Source organism: Lynx rufus, unplaced genomic scaffold (assembly GCF_022079265.1).
Source record: "Lynx rufus isolate CCGP_SWC_20201006 ecotype Redwood Valley unplaced genomic scaffold, mLynRuf1.p SCAF_20, whole genome shotgun sequence".
In the NCBI taxonomy this organism is placed as follows: domain Eukaryota; kingdom Metazoa; phylum Chordata; class Mammalia; order Carnivora; family Felidae; genus Lynx; species Lynx rufus.
Window position 1 is genome coordinate 26,104,275 of NW_025814835.1, and position 16,607 is coordinate 26,120,881.

The 16,607-nt window shown below is 52.2% G+C and overlaps 1 protein-coding gene across 7 annotated transcripts in view; it reads right to left on the bottom strand.

Moving 5' to 3' along the window:
* The window catches only part of CTIF (cap binding complex dependent translation initiation factor), a 296,266-nt gene that overhangs the window by 135,113 nt on the left and 144,546 nt on the right, over positions 1–16,607 (bottom strand). The window lies entirely within an intron of this gene.

The window sequence follows — 16,607 nt, forward strand, 5'->3', positions numbered from 1 at the left end:
ATTTCCCACCAGGCAATGATGCTGTAATTACAGAACCGAAGATTAGGAAGGACACAAAGGAGACCTTAGAATCTGTCATACCCAGTCATTCAAATTCCAGACGAGGACACTGAGATCCAGAGGGGTGAGTGAACCAGTTCAAGGTCTTGTAGAGCATTAGCAACAAAGCGGGGACCAGATCCCGGATTCACGGCTGCATGATGGAGTTATTTTTTGAACACTCGTGACTTCTCTCAGCTTCCCGACACAGTGGGAATGTCAGTAACTTCTCCGGGCCATTGAGAGGACAAGGAGACACAGCCCCTTGCAAACAAAGAGGGCCTCACAAAGAGGGAGTGGGCTAGGACCCGGGTTGTCTCACGCCAGCCCAGGACAGCCCGGGCAATTCTGACCCAAGACCCTCATTCCTCACACTCCTGGGGAGTACTCAGGATGAAATAGTTAAATGCTGTTTTAGACTCTGAACTGGGAAAAATCCTAAGGATGGTCTCTTGTATAGTGTCGTCAGGACAACAGCTATGCATCTACGTCAAGGTTGGAGAAAGACCCTCGACTTATAACATGGGGCTCATCTTGCACATGCCGAGCCCCAGGCAGAATTATCTGCTGAAGCTGGGCTGGAGGCCAGCCCTAGGCACACACAGGATGAGAGGGAGGGAGTGACAGGTCTCGGTGTGTTTAAGAGTGATCAGTCAGGGGCGCCTGGGTGGCTCAGTCGGTTGGTCGTCCGACTTCGACTCGGGTCATGATCTCACAGTTCGTGGGTTCGAGCCTCACGTCGGGCTCTGTGCTGACAGCTCGGAGCCTGGAGCCTGCTTCGGATTCTGTGTCTCCCTCTCTCTCTGCCCCTCCCCTGCTCATGCTCTGTCTCTGTCTCAAAAATAAATAAAAACTTAAAAAAAAATGTTTTAAAAAGAGTGGTCAGCCAGAGTCCATATAACCCACCCCCCCGCCCCCACTTTATAGACAGAGAGACTGAGGCCCAGAGCCTCTATGGTAGCAGCCCTCTGGTTTCAGGCTCCATAGTGGATGGCCTCACTGGGAGGCCTTCTCAGGGCTTAGTCCCCAACCAGTGCGGGGTGGATGTTGGCAGTTCTGGCCAGTCTCAAGGAGCTTCCCAGGGCCCGGCAGTGGGAGGACAAGAGGGAACAGGCTCGGGAGGACACAGGGACTCCGGCATCACGGATGCCTGGCCTAGCCTCCTATGGAGTCCCGGGAGGGAAGGACACATTTCAACATTTATTGTAATAACAGTCCCTCCCTCCTACCCTGTCTCTTGCCTCCGACAATCCGGCCAAAGAGCATGAATGAATTCCGGGCTCCAGGCGGCCACAATGGGCCTGTGCAGCCTTAGGATGTGCTTTGTTTAATGGTTTTTCTCAAAGGATATTATTTGCTTTTCTTTAATACAAAACACAAACAAGGAAAAACACCAAGTCTTCCCCTCTCATTTCCCCTCTCCCATCCTGACCCAGCTCCGGGCTGGCCCCTTCCCTCCCTCCTGGCCTGGGGTCACTGTAGGAACACACTGGGTGTGCCCCACGTAGACAATGGAAGGAAGCCGAGGCTCCCTCTCAAGCTGGCAGCCTGGATCGGGATCTCAGCTCTGAGGCCGGGCAGACGGAGCTGTCCGCGACCCTGGGCCTTCTGTGAGCCCAGAAGGTGCGGCCTCCCCTGTCTGGGCTTCAGAGTCCTGGGCTCTGGCCTGCATCCCGCCCTTCTCCTCCACACACAGTGGGGAGCTGCCTTCGGGACTCACCCTCCGCTGGAGTCCTAGCTCTCTACCAAACTCAGAGTGGCCCAGAGGACCTGCAGGGCCCCTCGAGGCTTCTAATGAAGCCCCTGCTGTGACCTCTGTGTCCATCCACCTGTCTCCTCCGAAGTATGTGAATGCGTAGAAAATATAAGAGTAAAAACATGGGGTTTGGAGCTGCACCGTGAACGTTCAGCTCCTGGCGCTCCCTTTGGATGATTCTGTGACTTTGACAGATAACCTCACCTCCACCTGCCTCACTTGCCACATCCGTAAAATGGAGATAATAACAGCATCGGCCTCCTAGGGTCCCTGCAGGGGTTAAATGGGTTGATAAGCACGTAAAGAAGGCAGACTAGTGCCTGCTATGCAGTATGCCTCAGCGTCTCCAGTGGTGCCACTGTACCATCACTTTCATCACCTTCCCATCTTCCGGACACTCTGCTCAGGGCTGAGGGGCCAAAGCAAGGGAGGCTGTTCTGGTCCCTCTCCTCACGGAGCCCCCAGCCCTGGCAGCGAGTCTGGCTGAGGTGGTCTGCAGGAGAGGAGTGTGTGGGAGGCTCAGGTTAGGGAGGTGACCCAGGTGTGGAGCTGGAGAAGAATGGAGAAGGATGGAGAGCTCTCTTTGGCCTGAGGCTGGCAGGCACCAGCAGGAGGCCAGAAATTGGCGAAAAACACGTGATAGAACCAAGTCTCGCACTTCTGAAATCTTCCCTCTCCAGGAACAATCCAGGCTGGGGCTAGGGAGGACTGGTCCCACCCGCAAGACCACCTGGAGCCCCTGGCTATGGGCATGTTGGCGAATCAATGAATGAGAGCCACCTTCCCTGGGGCACTTACATAGGACCTTGAGGAGCTCTTGCATAAAGCAGGACATACTGTATTTATACAAGCTTCACTGGAGGACTCTCTTCAATCAGCCACTTTGTTTCTCAGGCTGGTGGTTGGCACCGAGTGACCCACACAACTCAAGATGCTGCCCACACTCCCTCCAAGACAAGGGTGACTGGGGTCAATCGGGCAAAATAGGTGGCCGGCAGAAGAAGAGAGAATCTGTGCTCAGACCCACATCTGCCATCAGGCCAGTGTTGATCCGGGTTAGCCCAGCTTCTCTACTCACCGGCAAGAGGTAAGGCTGGTACGCGAATGTTCATGGCAGCCTTACTCATCAGAGTCACGACTGGAAACAACCCAAATGTCCACTAACTGAGGACTGGATAAGTAAAATGTGGTATGTCCATACAATGGAATATTATACGGCCACAAAAAGGAAGGAAGTTCTGATACATGTGACAACGTGGATGAACCTTAAAAATATCATGCTGGGAGCACCTGGGTGGCTCAGCTGGTTGAGGGCCCAACTCTGGATTTTGACTCCGGTCCTGATTCCAGGGTTGTGAGGTCAAGCTGTGCCTCCAGCTCCATGCTGGGCATAGAGCCTGCTTAACATTCATACACATTCTCTCTGCCCCTCCCCGGCTCTCTCTCACTCTCAGAAAACAAAAAAAACAACTCCCACCCCCCCTCCAAAGAAACAACAACAACCCATCATGCTCAGGGAAAGAACCTAGTCACCGACACCCAGTATTGTATAATTCCATTGTCATGAAATGTCCAGAATAGGCAAACGTGCAGACAGGAAGTAGATGAGTGGTGGCCGGGGGCTGGGGAGAGGAAGGATAAGGAGTCACTGCGAATGAGTACCGGGTTTCTCTTTGGGTGATGGAAATATTCTGGAATTACACAGGAGTGATGGTTGCACGTGTGACCTTGAGGATATACTAAAAAAACAAAACAAAACAAAACAAAACCCCAAGAAACCCAACTCACCGTACACTTCAAAAGGGTGAATTTTATGGTACGTAAATCATGCCTCAATTTTAAAAAGTGGGAAGAAAATCCGGGGGCAGTATGTTCTGGGGAGAGGGGACAGCAAGTGTTAATTAAAAAAAAAAAAAAAAAAAAAAAAAAAAAAAAAAAAGAGCGGCGCCTGGGTGGCTCAGTCGGTTAAGCGTCCGACTTCGGCTCAGGTCATGATCTCGCGGTTTGTGGGTTCGAGCCCTGCGTCGGGCTCTGTGCTAACAGCTCAGAGCCTGGAGCCGGTTTTGGATGCTCTGTCTCCTCCTCTCTCTGCCCCTCCCCCGCTCATGCTCTGTCTCTCTCTGTCTCTCAATAATAAATAAATGTTAACAAAAAATTTTTTTAAAAAAGCAAGCAAGAAAGATCCAGCCACAATGGAACATGCTCCTCTCACTCCATTACTCTCCAGGAAGCAGTTGCCCTGAAACATTTTATATAAGAGAGGGCTGCAAAGGGCAGCATGTCCTAGGCAAGAGGCACCCAATGACAAGTGTGAATAATAAAGAATCTGGAAAGGAGCATGGGGGACTGGTATCTCCAGGCCTGGCCAGGGGATATGATATTTCGGCTTTGGACCAGAGTTCCCTCCCTGCTTTTCAGAATATATCACTAAAGTGGAGAATGGAAATTTATCAAGCTTCTTAGAATTATCCTTTAACAGCAAACAGTGGTCTCTGCTCTAATTCCTTATTTAACAAATCCTTCCATTCTATGCCTTGAAAGAGCCCCAGGGGCGCCTCTGTGGCTCAGTCGGTTAAGCGTCTGGCTCTTGATTTCGGCTCAGGTCATGATCTCATGGGTTGTGGGATCGAGTCATATATTGGACTCTGAGCTGACAGTGTGGAGCCTGCTTGGGATTCTCTCTCTCCCCCTCTCTCTCTGCCCCTCCCCTACTCACACTCTTTCTCTCTCAAAATAAGTAAATAAACATTAAAAAAAGAAAAAGAAAGAGCCTCATATGAATGTCAGTCCAGGTAGGAGACACTCCCTCCCCAGTCCTCCCACAAGTGAGAGCACGGCCTTCTGGTTTACCAGCTGCTTGGTGTTTCTCATCAGTCTCGAGTCACGTGAGACCCCGTAGCGTTACCCTGGACCACCTCAGGCCCTGTCTGCCCTCCTTCTACTTCTCTGCATGAGAATTCTTCCCCTAGCTCTGAGACCTGGCTGCAGATCCCCTCTCTCTACCCTCTGACCACTTTTGCTAAGTAAATGGGCCTGGGAGACAAGTAGGTTATAGAAACCAAGCCTCTCCAGGGACGGAGGGAAGATAATACTCCTTCCACAGGCGGCACGGGCAGAATACACAGGAAGCACACACATGCACACACGCCTGACTCGGAGATCAGCAGTGGTGTATGTATGCCCCCCTGCAGGGCCGTGCCTGATGGCTCTGGTTGCAGAAACATGTTCTATAAAATCCACCCATTCCAGGGTAGGCTGAGGTGGGTACTTACAACCTAGGGCGGTATTTCCAAGGGATTAAAGGCAGGCCCAGCAGAGCGACTGGCCCCAGGCTGGGAGTGCACGGGCCTTGCCCTGAGAGGCCAGTAGAGACAAACAAATCTTGGGTCTGGGGTGCAACAAGGGAGGGCCAAACAAACACACCAGGCGAGGAGCGTGTGCGCCCTCGGCCCTGAGACCCACTGACCCTGTGCTCGCAGTGCCACACTTCCACGAGGCTACAGGCGCCCCTCCCTCCCCCCATCCTAAAACCCACCAGCTCTCCCGTCCACCTTTCCTGTAAAAATTGCCGTTTTAGGCACCGCACATATAGTGAAAAAGAAATCGGCCAAATGCTGGTCTGTGTAGAGCACACGTCTAGTGAGAGCAGAGAGACGACCATCAGGTGAGCAGATGCTCTGATAACTGACAAAAACACTACGGAGCAGAACAAGGCGTGGCAAGGGCATGAGCATGGCGGGGGCAGGGGTGGGATGGCCAGGGAAGACTTCTGTTACTTGACATCCATCCGTCAAACCCACCCACCTGTATGTCTATCCTTGGTTCTTTCTCACGCAACCAGTGCCGAAGGCCCACCGTGTGCCAGGTGCATCAGATGGAGAATACTAGAATGAACAGACTCAGTTCTGGCCCTGGAGGTCAGGGGATCATTGGACAGATGCCTCTGGCAGCCCAGAAGAAGGAAGGAGGACCCTGCTTACAAGAAGGGTCAGGGAAGCCTTCGCGGTACCTACGCTGAGCCCTAAGGGGTTTGATGGGGTACATGAGAAGACTAGAAGCTATGTTATGACCTCCATCAGCTGGCCAATGATGTTAGCATCACAGCAGTGTGTGGAGATGTGCTTGGCACTGTGGTCAGACAGAGAAGCACCAGGGTAGTCTGAGGGCCAGGGCTGGTGCTCCTGATGTCTGGCTTGGGGCCACCTGGATGGTTCTTCACCCCCTTTAAGCAGGTAGATTTATGTGCCTCAAAACGATCAGCTGGAGTCCTAGCCCTGGAGGGAGCTGTGAACATGACCTTATTTGGAGATACGGTCTTTGCAGATATGGTCAAGTGAAGACGATGTCATACGGGATGAGTGGGCCCTAAATTCAATGACTGGTGTCCTTAGAAGAAGAACGAAATTTGGCCACAGAGACACAAGAGACACAGAAAGAGAAGGCCATGTAAAGATGCAGGCAGTGTTGGACCAACACGGCTTGAGCCAAAGAACTCCAATGACTCTGGCAGCCACCAGAAGCTGGTGACAAGAAAGGATTTTTCCCCAGAGCCTTCAGAAGGAGTATTGGTCCCACCGACGCTTCCATCCCAGATTTCTAGCCTCCAGAACTGTGGGACAATAAATGTCTGTTCTGTACATCACCCAGTTAGCCGTACTTATGGTGGCCCTCGAACACTCCCGGCCCTCTCATCCAGATCCCACAGCACAGTCCCAGCCACAGGTCCATAGTGTGAGGCTGGCCTGATGGCCTCTCCCATCTGCTCCCTGAGTGTCCACAGCTTGGTCCTCTCAGTGCGGTCCCCCAGCACCCTGTCTTCTCCATCTGGTTCTCCCCGGCAGAGGTCACATCACCCCCCACCTGTACTACTCCAGAGCCCTCGGGGCCATAACCCACAGGGGTACGCTGCTCCAGGGCTGCAGTACCAGGCCCTGTGCCAGTCCGGAGGGGGTCGTCTAGCCTCCCACCAAACCAACAGCCTGAGATGCTGCCCAGGCCCCAGCTTCACAATGAAGAGAGACCCGAATCCCTAGGACAAGCAGGGTGCATCCACCTCCCAGCCCAGCCCCACCTTCCGGCACCCCTGCAGGGACCAGGGAGACGGGAGGGGCAGGGAAGCTAGAAACCACGTACACACTTCACAGAACCCCATGCCCCCTTTCCCCTCAGAGAAATTTTTTCTGATATTCCTGTGACCTTTGGTCCACGGCCACCAACCCCAGACCTGAGCCCGACAGAAATCATCCAAGCCAAACTCTCCCACGTCTGTTATCTTTCTTTCACACATCAGCTCTTTGCAGAGAGAGAGACAGAGAGAGAGAGAGAGCATTATACCAGTATGAGAGTCTTCCTCCTACTGTGTGAAGGGTCCCCCAGACTGCACAAGACCTGGCAGGAACTGCATAGCCTTCACTGGGAGGCAGTGGAACCGTGAAACACCCGAGTTGGAACAAGGACCCTGGTCCAGGTGAGGCGTCAGTGGGAGGCTTCCAGCGGGGAGATGCCCTCCCCAGTCTCCTGTGGAGGTAGGCCCTGTACCCCAGCCCTGCTCTCTCCAGTGCCACACCTGTCTGCCCCATCACACCTGGATGTCAACCCTCCACCCTGGCCTCTTGGAAACCACGAACCGTCTCCTCTTTTCATGAACTTGCATACTGATCGGCCCCTCCAGGCTCCTGTCACTCGCAAGAATGCTATAAAATACATGGAGACTGATGGCTTCCTTTTTTCCAGAAGATTCCAGGTGGAGGGCCCCAGCCATAGTCTGACAGAAGAAAAGCTGGACGTTGGTTCTGCCGTGCCCACCGGGCAAGCCCAGGGAGCCGGAGTCCCAGGGAGGCAGGACAGACCCTCCGGCCAAGCCAGCTCGGGACTTCCCAGGCTCCCCCCATCTCCAGCCCAACTCGGGGAGATATCCCGAGGGCAAACAGTACAAAGCAGCCACAGCACTTGGCAACGTAATGGGCCATAAAAATACCAAGTACATCTCCCTTGACAATGAGCTTGTCTCAATAGCGGAGCCTTCCTCCTGCGGGGGGTCATGTTTTTTCATAGCTTCTAAGAAGTTATCCTACCAAGGTCTTGCTGTGGGCACGTGGGCAGGATGTGTGGGTCACGTCCAATGAAATAAACAGGTAATGTTTCTAAAATTCCTGGAATCTCTAGGCTGCACGGCCATTCAGAAGAAGCCGACCGGTTTTAGAAAGAAAGGTGAGGGGCAGACAGGCTCACTCACGTTTAAATGTGTGGTTTTCTTTTTCTTTCAATTTATTATTATTTTTTTAATCAGCAGAGACTTGTAAAAAATGCAATACCTTAGCTGGAGTCCCAGTGTAAGAAAACAGATAAAAGTAGGGAGGGATGAGATCTAGAGGCTGAGCCATCGGGACTCACCCCTGCCTGGAGTTCCTACTTACGCTCTGGAATGTGCACCTCAACTCCACCTGTTCTGAAAAGGTTTGCTCTAGATACCATGAGATGCTGGCTCCACAGGAACTGGACGTTTTTCTAGAGGAAGAGCTTAACTGAGGCTCTCTGGGCAGGTTTTAGTGAAGTCTCTGACCACCCCCCCCAATTGCACATGAACACTTTTCCTGTGGTGGTCTTTGGGGTGAGAGCCCATGGCATTCATCATAATCTGGGGGTCTGTGCCTGAGCGGTACTGCAGTGACAGAGGCTAGATCGCTGCCCTGTGCACACCTTCCTTGGATGCACTAAGCCAATAAAACCCACCCCTCCCCTTTCCTTCAAGTTGGGTTTCTCACCATAAGAGCCAAGGGAGTCCTGACTAATAAACCACACACACCTTTCAGGCAACCTGGGTACTGGATCTGTTGCTAAACCTGGGCAGTTATTTCTTCCAGCCCTCTCCTCCTTCTTGTGGAAAATGAGGATGAAAATATTTGACCTTCCTGCCTCCTTCGCCATGACTATTTGAGCCTTCCTTTGATTGCATGAGCCGGTATATCTCCCCTTGGTATCTTTAATGGGGGTGCCTGGGTGGCTCAGTCAGTTATGTGTCTGACTTTGGCTCGGGTCATGATCTTGTGGTTCATGGGTTTGAGCCTCGCGTCGGGCTCTGTGCTGACAGCTCGGAGCCTGGAGCCTGCTTCGGATTCTGTGTCTCCCTCTCTCCCTGCCCCTCCTCCGCTTGTGCTCTGTCTCTATCAAAAATGAATAAACACCAAACAAAACTTAGGAAAAAAAATAACAAGGTATTTTGAGGTGGGTTTCTATCACTTATAACCAAAAAAAGTCCTAAACGATTCAGCACGAGGTAGCTATAGATGATGTTGTACTTGGTCTTATTATATCAGTGAAGTCATGGAAAGGAAGCATGACCATCCCCGCCCCTTCCCACTGGTAACCCAAGGGGCAACTGCAAATACAAATGACGTTGATTTGATAATTTCTGAATGACGAGGAAAAAAGATGGGTGAGAACATTGATGCAAAGGACAGAAAGCAGGAACCAACAGAACACTGGTTGAGAACTCTCTACATTATACATTATACGTAAAGGGAGCAGTTCCTGAGGGCCGGGTTTTCAAGGACCATTGTCAGTCATCCGGGCGCAGTCCCCGATGCACAGTCTCGCGGTGGCCACAAGAGAACGGAGCTCTCCCCTCCCCTGATGAGAGACCTTCATGGAAGGTCCTGGGAGCCCTGCTGAACTGAAAAAGGCAACACCTCAGGCTGCTGCAGACCGAAGACTGGAAGATGTGCAAGAAATGGAACGGGACAAGTGGCCGGGGGAAATGGCAGGATGTATGCTCTGCGGCCTCCAGAAAAACTGCCTGAATGAGCTTAAACGCATACAGCCTGAGTTCTGGTCCCTAACTCAGCGGTGTGTTCCTGACAGAGATGAGACCCAAATCCTCAAAAGACTCCATAAAGCAAGCTCCAGGGAAGACAAAGCGATACTTGTGCTCTGGCCTCTGCGGGGAAGGGGCTGTCTCTGAGAGGTGGGGACGTTTGTCACGTTTGTGAATAGCGTCTTGGACTTGGGGAGGTTCAAAAGCCATCCTGGGAATAGAAGCAACAATGGATTCTGGAAGAAAATTGAGACTCTGGAAATACTCAGAGATGGCCGCTGTGTTCTGTGGCCACACCATGTGCCACGGATGTAAAGAAACTCTGTGTCCCAAAGAAGTCCACAGGCTGCAAGGAAGAACAGATACACCAAGGATACACGCTAGCGGCAAGGACCGCCTGGAGGAAGGAATGCCTGAGGCTACCCTCTGAGTTACCAGAAGACTTGGAAGCTCCCAGAAGCTGCCTAAGAAAGATGGCGGCCTCAGCGCAAGTTACTAGGAAGTATGCTTTAATGGCTCTGCTCTTGCTTCTGCTGAACGTACTCTGGTGCGGTTCATCATACGAAGGGGCAGGAATCAGGGTTCAGCCAGCGTAAGGGCACCTGTGCCCGCACCCCACCCCCCTGACCTCCCACCTGTCAAACCAGCTCTACCTGTGATACTGAGATCCCGGGGTGAGTTCCACTGTGCAGGGGAGGCCTCGTGTGAATGAAAGATTCATCTCTCCTGCCCCCTGCACTGGTGGGCCAGGGCTGGCTGGTCAGATATTGGGGGCAGGGGGGGGGTACAGGTAAGAAGGCTGTGACAAAGGCTGTGACCCCAGAGCAACAGAGCCCACATCCCAGGGCTTGCCGAGCCAGCCTCGGGGGTCTTTCAGCAACGTGACTGGGGGCTGCTGGGACGAGGAGTTCGTTGGTCCAGTGTAATGTCATGACTGCTGCCTACTGTGGAAGGCTGGGTAGATACCTACCTTACTTATGCTTCTAATTTCCTCATCTATGAAATGGCCACAATAAAGAGTTACACCCAGTTCAGAGAGTTGTTGTGCGAATTAAATAAAATTATCTGATATTCAGGTGCCTTGCTCAGGCCTGGCGTGGGGCAGGTGATTTCCCCAAGTTGCCCACCGTCCCTCCCATCCTCTGCAACCTTCTTCGCCTTCTTTTCTCTGGCACAGTCTGTGAGATGCCCCCATCTGCACCCCAAGCCCCTGCGCCAGGAAAGCCCTCCACCCCTGAGACCTCTTTAGCCTTTCTGTCCATGTCCCTCATGAGACTGCCGGGAAGCAGCAGCCCAAGCCCCCGGGAATGCCATTCTAGAATGTGGCCGCCTGTGTCCCCCAGCCAACCGCTCCCTGAGCTCCCTGGCTGTGTACAGAACATTCTCAAAGCACAGAAGTGCAGCTTGCTGTAGGCTCAGCCTCCTCTGTGTAGATGGTCAACTGCCACCCCAACCCGAGAGAAGTGGTTAGTGAGAGGCTGGCCAGGCCACTGGGCTGCAGGAGGCTCACAGGACATCTGAGAGGCGAGGCCAGACAAGACGCACAGGGAGTGGGGAGGGAGGGAGCGGCCTCTGCGCTCAGTCTTGACTGAGAACCTGCAGGGGTAGCGTCAGCATTAGCTTTGGGGGCAAGAGGCCAAAGTGTGATCCCTCCCTCAGGAATCCATCGCGCTTTCCTTCATTCACGGGACACTTCTTGGTTGAGGTGCCGTGAGTTGATGAAGGTGCTGAGATACAACAGCGAACTGAACCACAGCTCAGGGTTTCCATCCCACAAGGGGAACGGGAGAGCCAACAGAATGCAACTTAAAAGAAAAAGATTTAACCAGAGACAAGTGCGCTGGGGTGGGGGTGGGGGTGGGGGGGGTGGGAGGGGAATCCAACAAAAACGAAGAGGGTAATGTTTTCAAGCGGAGGATCAGAAAAGGCCTCTCTCAGAAAGTGACACGGGAGCCCAACCAGCATGACCGGGTCGACAGGCTGAGAGAGAGTCAAGGCCGAGGCCAGTGTCCTCCACAGGAGAAAAAAAGCAAAGAGTTGACTCTCCTTCTGTTTAGTTGTCCACACACAAAGCTAAAGAGTTTCTTTAACTGAGATAAAGTAGGAGGCTTAGGTTAGTAGTTCCCAGCATTGTGAATTCCATAAACCAGTAAAGCCTAAATTGAACAGTGGGGAGTTGTGACTTTTCACTCTGCCTAAGAACGTCCCAGCTGCTATCACCTTCATTTCATAAGGGACATGACTTTAAAGTACAAGATGGTCCTTCACGTGGATTAGCTTCAGCTCTATGAGAGGCACCGCACTCTCCTACAGGATGCTCTGTACACAGAGTCTCAGGCAGGTGCTGTCTACACCCATGCATACTAACAAAGAAATAAAATTAAAATGCTCTATGCGGCTTATGTCCTCTTTACAGTAGGTCACAAGATACACACACACACATGTCTACAATACCATATAGGGCATGTGCCCCCAACCAAGTGTTCTGAACTTCCCGGGAATTTAAGGCGTTTTCAAGAATAATTTGGAATATGATGGGTCCTTTTCACCTGAACCTAATCCCCAGGCACACTGTGAACTCAACCGTTTTTCTCATTTTGCCGAAGACCAGTGGGAAAACCTCTGGCTTACCTGTGTTGGCTTATGTCACGGACTGTAGCTGCGACCGTGACCTCCCCGGTGTGAAAGGCAAGCGTTCATGCAATGCAAACTCTTTCCCTTTTTGCTCATGCATTGAATCAAGCCACAATCACGTTTTGTTTGGCTTTATTTCTGAAGGGAATGCGGGGGACTTTCTGTCATTGGCGCACTGACCCTCCCCTTCCCGGGCCACCGTGCTACCCTCCTTGAGTCACTGACACAAATAATGCAGTTAGTTTGGTGAGCACCCACTGACCTAGAAGCACAGAGCCCTGAGCTGCCAGCAGTTCTCACGCTGCAGCTGCCTCCCCAGAACATACTCGGAGCTTCACCTGCCAGGCACGCTGTCCCCTGGGGCAGGAGATTTCAGAAGGGTGACCCATGTCTGCTGGATCGCCCAGCCGCCGAAACAGACCGGGCCAGGAGAGCTGGTTCACTCGCTGTTCCCTTCAGCCATGAGGCTTTCAGGGATGAGTTTCCTCCCTTTCCCTCTCTCCCTCTTCCTTTTTCTAAAGAAGGCAACATCTCCCACAATGCTGACCTTCAGGAGCAAAGAGTCGGCCTCCAGTGCCATGCAGCTCCAGGCCCTAGGCACCCCCAGCATAAGGAAGAAGATCGGTGTGCACAAGCTGGGTCCAAGGGGTCAGATTTGGGGCTGTGGGGCTGCGTGGCCGACTCGAGGGCCAGGATTTAGTCGCATGACCGGTATTCTTGACACAGCCACGGCCTTTCCTACCAGTTCCGTGGACAAAGGAAATCTTCAGGCTCTCACTGCCCCATCTCCTGTGTCAGATCAGGAGCCCACCAGGAGGAAAAGCTTTAATCGCTGCCCTCACCTCCCCATCCGTAGCCCCCACCCCTCCCCACTGTTGGTCCTGAGAACTGGTTTTAAGCTTCTATTTATGGTAATGCATCAAAAGGAGCACTGGGCCGGGGGCCAGGAGACCCGGGTTCCTGCCCTGGGGTTGGAAGCGGACTGGAGAATAGTTGATGGCTGATGTTTAAGGGGCGTTCGCTCCTTCCTGCTCCATACGCTGCCACCCCACCCTTGCACACGTTTCTGGAACGAGGCTTTTCCCTCTGCCTGCCACACCACATCTTCCCCACTTTTGCTCACCCCTAAAACATTGTCCCGAATTTGCCATTGGCATAAGCGTCCAGGCCCAGAAAAACCAAACCTAGTTCCCATGAGAATGAATCCATTTGGTCCCACACAGCACAAAGGACAAGCTGCTTCGCTTCTTAGCATTCCATCCTGGTATCTAAATGGACTAGACAGTTGCTTACAAGCTTGTCTCCCCAACCATGCTACAAACTTTCAGGAGCTCAGAGGCCATGTCTCCTTCGGTTTCGTGTGCCCCACAGTGCCTTCGATACTGTAGTCCTCCATGATTCCTTGTTGGATGAAAAGTTAAGATGACCGATGGCCCTGGGTGGACCAGAGTTGGGCCATCCTCGTTCCACCCACTGTGGAGCAGTAGCAGGCACAGGTGACCCAGGGCCTACAGACTGTGGCCCTCAACTGGGTCATCTCTCCTGCATTGTAAGAAGCCAGGATGCTCCATGGCTCCCCCAGCCCTCGACCTGTAATTGCAATTCTCCTTCAGAATTGGAGAGGATACAAAGACTCAGGTCCTGCAGCCCTCGGTTAGACTGTAAGCTCTCTGAGGACCAAGGTGGCCGTTCCCTGGCCTGCACAGTGACAATGGCACTATGGATGCTTGGTGCCCACCACGCAACTCCACAGGCCCCGGAGTTTGTTACAAGCGCCCACGCCCCCTGTTATCAAGCCCATCCTGTGTGCAAGACCAGAGGCCAGTCTGGCCAGGCAGTAGGTCTTTTCTCTTCCTTCCCCTGAGCCATGGTCTCTGATGCTCTAAAATGGAGAACTTAAACATGCCTCCTGTTGTGAGGGTTAAATGAGACGTTAGAAAGCAAATGAAATGACACACAGAAGCCCCTCTGGCCAGTCCTCAGACACATATTTCCTGTGCCCCACCTCTCTGCCCTGGGTTTGTGCTCTCTGCTTGGCGGGAAGCACTGGGGGGAAAGTTGAATTCTGAGCCACATCTGAGACCACAGTGTAGGCAAAGGCTAGGAGATTCCTCAGAGTCCTGCCTTCCATGTCAGAGTTTTACTTCCAAAATAGCATCTTGCATGTTGCACGTGCTCAATGAGATTCTTCCACTTGACCGGTGACACTGATAGCTGGGGAGGAGGAGAAGGGGAGAACATACTCGGGAGATGGCTTGCACGCGTGGAAAAACCTGTCTGTATACGCCTCGTCTGTTTGCAGCAGCTTCTTCTGGTTACCTCTTAGGCTACCTCGGGCGGCAAGAAGATAGCAAAGAAAATGGCAAGGTGAGGCAAGGGCATCCCTGAGCGGAGTCCCATGTGGATGAGGTAGCCCAACAATGGGGGGAAGCTAGCCTGCAAAGGCTTTCCTTCCCCTCCAGTCCTGCCCCATAAATATACTCCCTTCCACTGCGTGAGCAATTCCATTGGCCCGGAAGGAACAAGTTACCATAGAAGGAACTTAGTTATGTCTGCAAGCGTTGTGAGCTATGATAAGGATAATACTGAGGCAGATATGGAGCAAAGAGTTTTACATCTATTAGCTCATTTAGACCTCACCACGACCCTGAGAGCGGGGGACTCTTATTATACACTCTCCACAGGAGAGGAAAAAGAGGATCAACTCAATTAAATAGAAGACCTAACGCAAGCACAGTAGAGTGGGATGTTAACTCAGAGACTCAGGATGCAACCATACACGGTGCCCGGGAGAGCAGCAGATCTGAGAGCCCGCATCAACCACAGCAAGACCCGATGCAGAATTCAGCGGGGCTGTACCGCTCGGGCAGTGTGGACCCCCAGTTTCCAATCCCAATGTGCCGTGCACAGCCACTGTCATGTAGCAGGCACTCAACGGCATCTGATGGCGGAATGAGAAAATGAACGAATGATGAGCACAGTTTACAACAAGCCGTGTAAAGGGTCGGCCCCCTGACGGCTTTCCCTGGAGTCATGCTGTAGACAGCCAGCAGTGTCAAAAGCATAAATTCACGGGGCTGCTATGATTGAGCCGTGCTGGAGGTACCTTGCTCCTTCCCTTTCCCTCCTTCCAAGTTAAATCACTAAGAGCCAAGCTGCCAAGCTAAATATTCATAAGAGCGGCACCGTGCGAAAATAATGGACCTTGACAAGTGTGTTGTCAGAATTTTAAATGTACAAGGTACATGGTTTTATGAAGGTTTCCAATTAGGAAGAAAGATAGGAAATCAATAGATAGAGATGAATTCCTTCCAAGCTGCTTGCATGCAAAAAAATTCCTGCACGGAACTGCATTTTAACTGCACTAGGAAATTTTGAGCCCTATTGCAAAGATCTTTGGTAAAAGACATAATTGCCTCCAACTTCATAATTTTTTTAAGAGAATACTTTAAGGACGTGGGTTGTACCTCTCTCTGACTACAGGAAATGTACCATTTCAGAAATTCAATTACTTGTTCCATTCCCAGAAAGCAGGGCTGACCTTTTGTTGTGTGGATGTGGCCATTAAGGATTCCCTGACACATAAAAGAGTCTTTCTGCGTTGTCTTAAATTGGGCAGCCATTGGTTTGGGCTGGCTCACTGGGTGCTAGCAGCTATGATGACCTAGTTGGTATCTATTTCTCTCCATGTCTCTGTAGCAGACAGCGATCTGACCTACTTTCAGGGGCACAGTGGTGGCTCAAGAAGGAATGGAGGGGAACACGAGAGCCTGGACACAGGACTTTGAAGCGCGGGCTTCAGGCGCTTCCCGGCCAGCCTCCTGCTCTGGTCACAGAGCTCCCAGACGCGTCGCCTCTCTCCATCTGTAGAGTCTCTGCTTCCAGCAGCCCCTCCCCAGAATCCATCTTCCATGGGCGGCCTGTCCAAAGCCTTACCGTCTATCAGGATTCGACGTGGGGGCTCCCAACCTCCCCAGCGCGCAGCCCATAGGGGGGACGGTGACATCTGAACAGCACGTGGGGGTAACCCAGTGCAGCTGTTTGGGGACAGAGGGTGGCAGCTTGCAGCCCCGGCCACCCATGGCCCACCACCCCAAGGCTGAGTGAGAGCCATACCTCAGCACAACGAGGACTCATTCTCAGACATCTATCAGGACACTCTGCTTTGTTCCTTTTTTTTTTTTTTTAAGTTTATTTATTTATTTTGAGAGACAGCGAGAGAGAGAGAGAGAGAGAGAGGCAGAAAAAGAAGGAGAGAAAAAATCCCAAGCAAGCTCCGTGCTTTCAGCACGGAGACCGGCACAGGGCTCGATCTCATGAACTGTGAGATTATGAACTGAGCTGAAACCAAAAGTCAGAGGCTGA